We start from the raw sequence: 7,109 nt of genomic DNA on the forward strand, positions 1-7,109 counted from the left end.
TTTTTTTGGCCTCAGGCAGCAAGCAACCACTTAGAACACAAGTGGAAATCACTTGTGGAAAGACCTCTCACAAGCAGAGAAGCCTTCGTCACACTCTTGCCAAAGCCTGCTAAACACAGCTGGCGGACTTTCCTGTTCCGTTTGCCTTTTCAAGGGCGGCCCTCGTACATTTGCCACGCTCCAACATGCGGCTTAAATGTAGTGCGTTGGCCGGGAATCGAACCCGGGTCAACTGCTTGGAAGGCAGCTATGCTCACCACTATACCACCAACGCCTGAGGCTGCTCGCTCATTACTCGGTTGAAGGAACACTTAAGCCTTTGCGTTGATCGATTATTTATTTATTTACTTACTTTGCAGTTCCCCTGCCGAATGGAAACACTTTCCTTCGCTTCTGTTTCTGTAGTGTAGTGGTTATCACGTTCGCCTCACACGCGAAAGGTCCCCGGTTCGAAACTGGGCAGAAACATCTTTTGGCGGTCTGGGGCTTGTGCTTTGCGTCGAATTAGACTCGAGTTTTGCGCTCTGTAGCACCCGTGCCTTGGGAACAAGCTGAAACTGAGATCCGGCCCCACTCCCACATAGTTTCTGTAGCGTGACTGTTTTCACGTTTTCTGCTCATTTGCACTGGCGAACAAAAGTCTTGATATTGTCTTTTTTTTGTTTTCTTTTTTTGGTTTAATTGATTTATTTTGAAGATGAGAGCCCGAATAGCTTCTTTGTAGTTTCTGTAGTGTAGTGGTTATCACGTTCGCCTAACACGCGAAAGGCCCCCGGTTCGAAACCGGGCAGAAACAACCCAAGGCTTTTGAGCTTTGCTTCAGTATGCGTCCACTCATCCTAATCGGCACCCTGAAGGTGACTGGAGCAGTTTCTCCACAATGGGATGCCTAGTTTGAAATGCGCTTTAGTGCATAGAAAATGAACAAGTGTATACTTCAAATCAAGCAGCGCTTAGGGGCTTTTGCTGCAGGCCGCAAGCCATCACTTACACCGCAATTGGAAATCGGAAAGAGCTCTCACCAAAGAACTCTGGCCAAAGCCTGTCAAATGCAACTGGTGGACTTTGCCGTTCCGTTTTGACTTTCGAGACCGGGCAGAAACAAGCCTTGAGCTTTGCTCCAGTAAGAGCCCACTTGTCCTAATCAGGACCCTGAAGGTGACTAGAGCAGTTTCTCCACTATGTGGTGCCTAGCTTCAAATGGGCTTTAGTGCATGAACAAGTGTTTGCTTGTTCGAGTCGAGCAACAAGTAAGGCTGTTTTTTTTTGGCCTCAGGCAGCAAGCAACCACTTAGAACACAAGTGGAAATCACTTGTGGAAAGACCTCTCACAAGCAGAGAAGCCTTCGTCACACTCTTGCCAAAGCCTGCTAAACACAGCTGGCGGACTTTCCTGTTCCGTTTGCCTTTTCAAGGGCGGCCCTCGTACATTTGCCACGCTCCAACATGCGGCTTAAATGTAGTGCGTTGCCCGGGAATCGAACCCGGGTCAACTGCTTGGAAGGCAGCTATGCTCACCACTATACCACCAACGCCTGAGGCTGCTCGCTCATTACTCGGTTGAAGGAACACTTAAGCCTTTGCGTTGATCGATTATTTATTTATTTACTTACTTTGCGGTTCCCCTGCCGAATGGAAACACTTTCCTTTGCTTCTGTTTCTGTAGTGTAGTGGTTATCACATTCGCCTAACACGCGAAAGGCCCCCGGTTCGAAACCGGGCAGAAACAACCCAAGGCTTTTGAGCTTTGCTTCAGTATGCGTCCACTCATCCTAATCGGCACCCTGAAGGTGACTGGAGCAGTTTCTCCACTATGTGTGACTCGAGTTTTGCGCTCTGTAGCACCTGTGCCTTGGGAACAAGCTGAAACTGAGATCCGGCCCCACTCCCACATAGTTTCTGTAGCTTGACTGTTTTCACGTTTTCTGCTCATTTGCACTGGCGAACAAAAGTCTTGATATTGTCTTTTTTTTGTTTTCTTTTTTGGTTTAATTGATTTATTTTGAAGATGAGAGCCCGAATAGCTTCTTTGTAGTTTCTGTAGTGTAGTGGTTATTACGTTCGCCTAACACGCGAAAGGCCCCCCGGTTCATGCATGGTGTCCTATAAGAGGCTTCAATCCAAGGACCCACCCTACTCCCAGCATTCCTGGGATAGGCTCACGGTTGGAGCTTTGATTTTCAGAGGTTATTTGGTGAAATACACCATGGGATTTGCACCTCCTGGGACCTCTCGATAAACAAGCTTCCAAATGAGAACCAAGCAGCCGGCACTCCAAGTTTCCATTAGTTTTGTCCCACTCAGGCTATTCCATGTAACATTTTAACAATATAGGAAGGGCTCATCTGGGATCTCTCACACCCAAAGTGAGAATCATAACTCTAGACCAATGAGCCAGATTGCCCTGGACAGGGAACTTGTGCACTGATGCAATTTCATTGTACCCTGCAAATGTACATCTTCCTGTTCTATGGGCTCATGCTAAACTTTTCAGTTGATGACTATTGTAATAATTTCACTAACTCCATTTTGTTGGAAAGGAGACATCAACAAGCAGTGTTCTTGGGGATGTGCCCAAAGAACAGAAAGGAATGAAAGGAAGCCAATATTAAGTGGCAGGACCTTGGTTCATTTCATGCAAACAATCAACATTAACTAAATACAAATTAATTTCTTTTCAATAAGTAGCACTGGTTTCAGTAGAGATGAAAATACTTACACAAATAGTGACAATGTGCAAAGCTTCATGTACATGTACAATCTCAGTACTTTTTCCACACCTGTGATAAGGTATATTCCAGTGGTGGGCTGTGCATTTCACACCTAGGCCTTCACTGGTGTCCTTCCTGAATTAATCCACCTCTATACCATCATTATGACGCCACGGCAATAGATACTAATCAACCTTTAAATAGCAAAGTATATATTCTCTGATTATCCAATTAAAGGACGGGAAATTGCTGACGTAATTGTATGCCTGATAGATGGCCCCAGTGACACCAACTTGAAATCTGATTGGTTAATTTAACAATTCCATTGCCATTTATTTTAAGCTACGGGCGCCTGCACTATTGATTCTGAAGGCCTTAAGGCAGATTTCTTTCACCCTGGCAACACATGATGTCAGCCAGTGACTGAAATATGATTGGATAAATACTCTCATCATAAATATACACTACTGGAAGCAGCGCAACCAAGAGAAAAGCTATGAAATGTAGAGAATAGACAATTGGGAATAATTTAGTACACTTTCATGGAAAAATATATTAAATATATTAAAATGCAAGTCAGTGATTCAGATCACTGCTGTTTAGGCCAGCAGAGAAGGCCTTGCTGGCACTGACGGCCCACCACTGGTGTATTCCCTCCTTATGCCTAGTGTGTCCATGATAGATTCTGGAGCCACAGTGACTCTGATTAGGAAGATTAATGAATGAACCCATTGTGGAATTCAGTTATGTAATGATACACATGTAAATACATAATTAGTCATATTAACATGTTTGTGTTGTAGCCTGGGAATTATGCACTGTTGGCAAAATTTCCCGTCTTCTGTTTAGGTCAGTAAAACATTTTAAAACTTTATCTACTGCCATCTGTACAGAGTGTGTAAGCTCTTCTCTCTGGCAGTACAGGTCCATCACAGACATAATTAAACTGAACAAAGTGACATTTATAGAATGAGAAATGCAGCATAACTAACCAGGTTTTAGAAATCTTTAGGCAGACTGACTGCATTTACTGTCATGGACTGCTGGACAGTTCCCTGTCAGGACACCAGAGGGTGGTCTGGCAGGGTTTAATTATGTTCCCATGTGTTTTTGTTAACGTTGTATGCACCCTACCACCCCACTGCTGCACACCTGTTCCTTACTTTTCAATGACTTTATCAGTACCTACTGCTTCTGATTCAGTATCTTCTGCTCGGCCACTGATACAGTACGCATTGATCAGTATAAGTGTGTAGTATAAATACAATATTGATATTCTTCATCTGTCATGTTGACATGGTGACCTGCAACTGCAAATCTGTAACAGTCTGCCAGTTAGAGCACCTGAACTTATTTTAATGATATTTATGGCTTTTGTCTGCATTTTGATGACATTTGGAAGTCCAAGACAATGGAGGCACCAGACAAGTGCTTTTTTTAAATCAAAATACATAAGTATCATCATCATCAAGCACACTGCATAAAATTTACCTCAGGTTTGATTCCCTGACTCCCCTGTCCTCCACAAAACCTTTAAGAGAACAATGGGGAAAATGCCATTGGGATATTTTCTGCAAGGTTGACAATGTTACTTTGGGACACCTTTGAAAATATTATTCTCCTTCCCCAGATTATATTACACCTCTTAAATTAGACACTTCTGAATGTTGTGAATCCCCAAACAAGTTGTACAATATTGTGCCTCTTAGAATACATGACAAATCCTAATTTGTGTTTGTACATATACATGAATGAAAATTCATTCGAATTAATCATGGGGAAAAACTGCAGCAAAGTACAATGAATTAAATTTTAAACAGTACACACCACCAACAAGTGACACAGTGTCTCTTTATTTTATTCTCTTTCTTCAGCTGCATATGTTTCCACAAATGTCTTTTGTGTCTGTGGTTAACTGATAAGTTGCTAAAGGAAGTATCTTTGATATTAAACGTTGAACTTCAAATGAATTATTTCATAGGTTTTTGTACAGTCTCTCAGTGACTCTGTATCACTGTGCTACTACTGTAAGAGCACAGTGATAGAGTGCAGAATCTGAGATCTGCAGATGTTTGATAGTGAGTTCAGTAGAGTCTGGGGATGTTTCTGCATTGAATCGAGAGCCAGAGGGGTTGCGCTGAGCTGAACTTGCTGACTTTGCACCTTTAAGCAGTAAAAACTGTGGTGCGCTGTTAGGATATTGTCTGTACCAGTAAAGCAGAATGCTATCACTGCTTGATTCATATGAACATCTCAGAGTAACAGTGTCTGTTTCCTTCCCCACAATGTTGACATCTTTGTCCTTCGGCCAAATTTTATCAGCAGAACTGCCTGTTGTATTGAAAAATGATTAATAAAGATATAATACAAATATCGAAAAATTCTAAAAATGTTTTTTGTGTAACACCAAAAACACTGACATTAAAAATAAATGAATTAATTCTATGAATATTAGTTAATTCCATTAATGAATTGATGAACTGATGAAAATTACCTGTAACTAGAGTGAGAATCAGTGGTATGTATCTCACTATGTACAGTAAGTTGTATAGTTGATCCATTTCTGAACACAGCTCTGTGAGGATTCTGTATAATAGTGCTGTATGTGCTGAACTTTACACGTCTCTAGAAGGCCACACCCAGGAAGTGATGCTGTTGTAGTGTAGAGTCATTAATATGGCTGTGTTGTATTTTAAGATTCATCATCTATACCATACTATAAGCCTTTATCTGTTTGTGTGTTTTTTTAATTATTTGTACATTTATGAATAATTATGATAATTTGCTGTGGAAAATCATAGGAAACTGGATCCATGAGTAAACTGGATCCAATCTCTCATAAGTAAATTTGCTGTGTCTGTTCCCAAAAGGTAATTAAATTCAGTTCACTTCATTTTCATTCATATCACTTTTAACAATAGACACTGTCTCAATGCAGCTTTACAGAAATACAGAAATTCAGAATAGAAATTACAAAGTTGAAAATTAACTTTACCCCTAATGAGCAACTCTGAGGCAACAGCGGCAAGAAAAAACTCTGTGAGACGATATGAGGAAGACTCAAATGTGAACCCATCCTCATCTGGGTGATACCAGAGAGTGTGATTATGAATAAATTACCTTCTAATTGTATATTATCAAACATTAAAAGCAGCAGAGGAGATGATCAGATCCACTTATTTAGTTTTATCATCAACTTTAGCAGACAGACGTGGTGGCATAGGAATTTACCTTTTACCCTCCTTTCTGAAAAGATCAATGATAACTTACCTAATGAAAGCCACAGACACATGAATATAACAGTGAACATGATGAATGGTGTTAGTAAAATGACAATATTCTGAGGTCTTTCTGTACTCTATTATATTAATATTTCAGAGGTTCATGTCTCCACAAAGTGTGACATTCTCCATCCCGCTCCCTGTATTCCAGAGATAGGCTCCAGGTTGGAGCTTTAATTTTCAGAGGTAATTACAGTGGGATTTGAACCTCCTTGGACCTCTGGAGAAACAAACTTCCAAGCAAGAACCAAGCCAGCAGTGCAAGTTTCCATTAGTTTTATCCCAACCACTCTATTCCATGTAAAACCAGAGCTCATCTGGGATTTGAACCCGGGACCTCTCGCACCCTAAGCGAGAATCATACCCCTAGACCAACGAGCCAGGTCAACCCCGCTACCTTGATGTGCGCCAATGAAGGTTCACTGTACTCTGTAACTATATGACCTTCTTGCTCATATGGACTGGGGTCCGAGTAAAAGGAACCCGGTTACACAAAGTCAAGTTAACAATAAAGCGAGGCTCCTGTGGGATTCAAACCTTTTTGGAATCCAGACGCTAAGTGTGAACCAAGTAAGCAGCTCTTGCCATTGGGCCAAATTATGTCATTTACAGGGTTGTTACTGTAGTCTTAGATTTCTGTTCTTGGTGAACAGGAATGAAACCCCATGTGGTCTTTAGCTGTTGTAGCTCATCTACCTCAAGAATTGATTATGGGGCACTATTTCAGTAGAGCTTATTTATTTCCTGATTGTGTGATGGAAACTGTGTTTTAATTTTCCACAATTCTTATTCTTAGTTATACATACTTTCAGGTATCCTGTAATTCTCAAAAATATATTAAACACCCTGCAAAGACACACATGATGAACACATTAAATCTCATTCTCAGTAAAATAAACAAACAAACAAACATAAAATAAAAATAAATCAGATCAGCTGCTTGTCAAAAGAGTTGTACAATATGCACATTTTTATTCCTAGAACAGAATCAAATTCCAGCATGTGATCTTTACACTGTCATTAAGTAAATAAACCATCAAACCTGCCACTATTGTTTATGAGAACTGCACTTAATACTGCAGAGGGAGTGAACATGTGGCTTCTTCAAACACACACC

The 7,109-nt window shown here is 40.9% G+C and overlaps 6 non-coding genes across 6 annotated transcripts; 3 read left to right on the top strand and 3 right to left on the bottom strand.

Annotated features, from left to right (window-relative positions):
• Nucleotides 1-202: 202 nt before the first annotated feature.
• trnag-ucc (transfer RNA glycine (anticodon UCC)) lies at nt 203-274 on the bottom strand. Its single transcript has one exon. It is a non-coding gene; the product is annotated as a tRNA-Gly (tRNA).
• Nucleotides 275-395: 121 nt separating this feature from the next.
• trnav-cac (transfer RNA valine (anticodon CAC)) lies at nt 396-468 on the top strand. The gene has a single exon. It is a non-coding gene; the product is annotated as a tRNA-Val (tRNA).
• Nucleotides 469-723: 255 nt separating this feature from the next.
• trnav-aac (transfer RNA valine (anticodon AAC)) lies at nt 724-796 on the top strand. Its single transcript has one exon. It is a non-coding gene; the product is annotated as a tRNA-Val (tRNA).
• Nucleotides 797-1,463: 667 nt separating this feature from the next.
• trnag-ucc (transfer RNA glycine (anticodon UCC)) lies at nt 1,464-1,535 on the bottom strand. Its single transcript has one exon. It is a non-coding gene; the product is annotated as a tRNA-Gly (tRNA).
• Nucleotides 1,536-1,656: 121 nt separating this feature from the next.
• Nucleotides 1,657-1,729, top strand: trnav-aac (transfer RNA valine (anticodon AAC)). Its single transcript has one exon. It is a non-coding gene; the product is annotated as a tRNA-Val (tRNA).
• Nucleotides 1,730-6,301: 4,572 nt separating this feature from the next.
• On the bottom strand, nt 6,302-6,373 carry trnap-agg (transfer RNA proline (anticodon AGG)). The gene has a single exon. It is a non-coding gene; the product is annotated as a tRNA-Pro (tRNA).
• Between the last annotated feature and the right edge of the window lie 736 nt (nt 6,374-7,109).

Source organism: Hemibagrus wyckioides, unplaced genomic scaffold (assembly GCF_019097595.1).
Source record: "Hemibagrus wyckioides isolate EC202008001 unplaced genomic scaffold, SWU_Hwy_1.0 Contig27, whole genome shotgun sequence".
NCBI lineage: Eukaryota > Metazoa > Chordata > Actinopteri > Siluriformes > Bagridae > Hemibagrus > Hemibagrus wyckioides.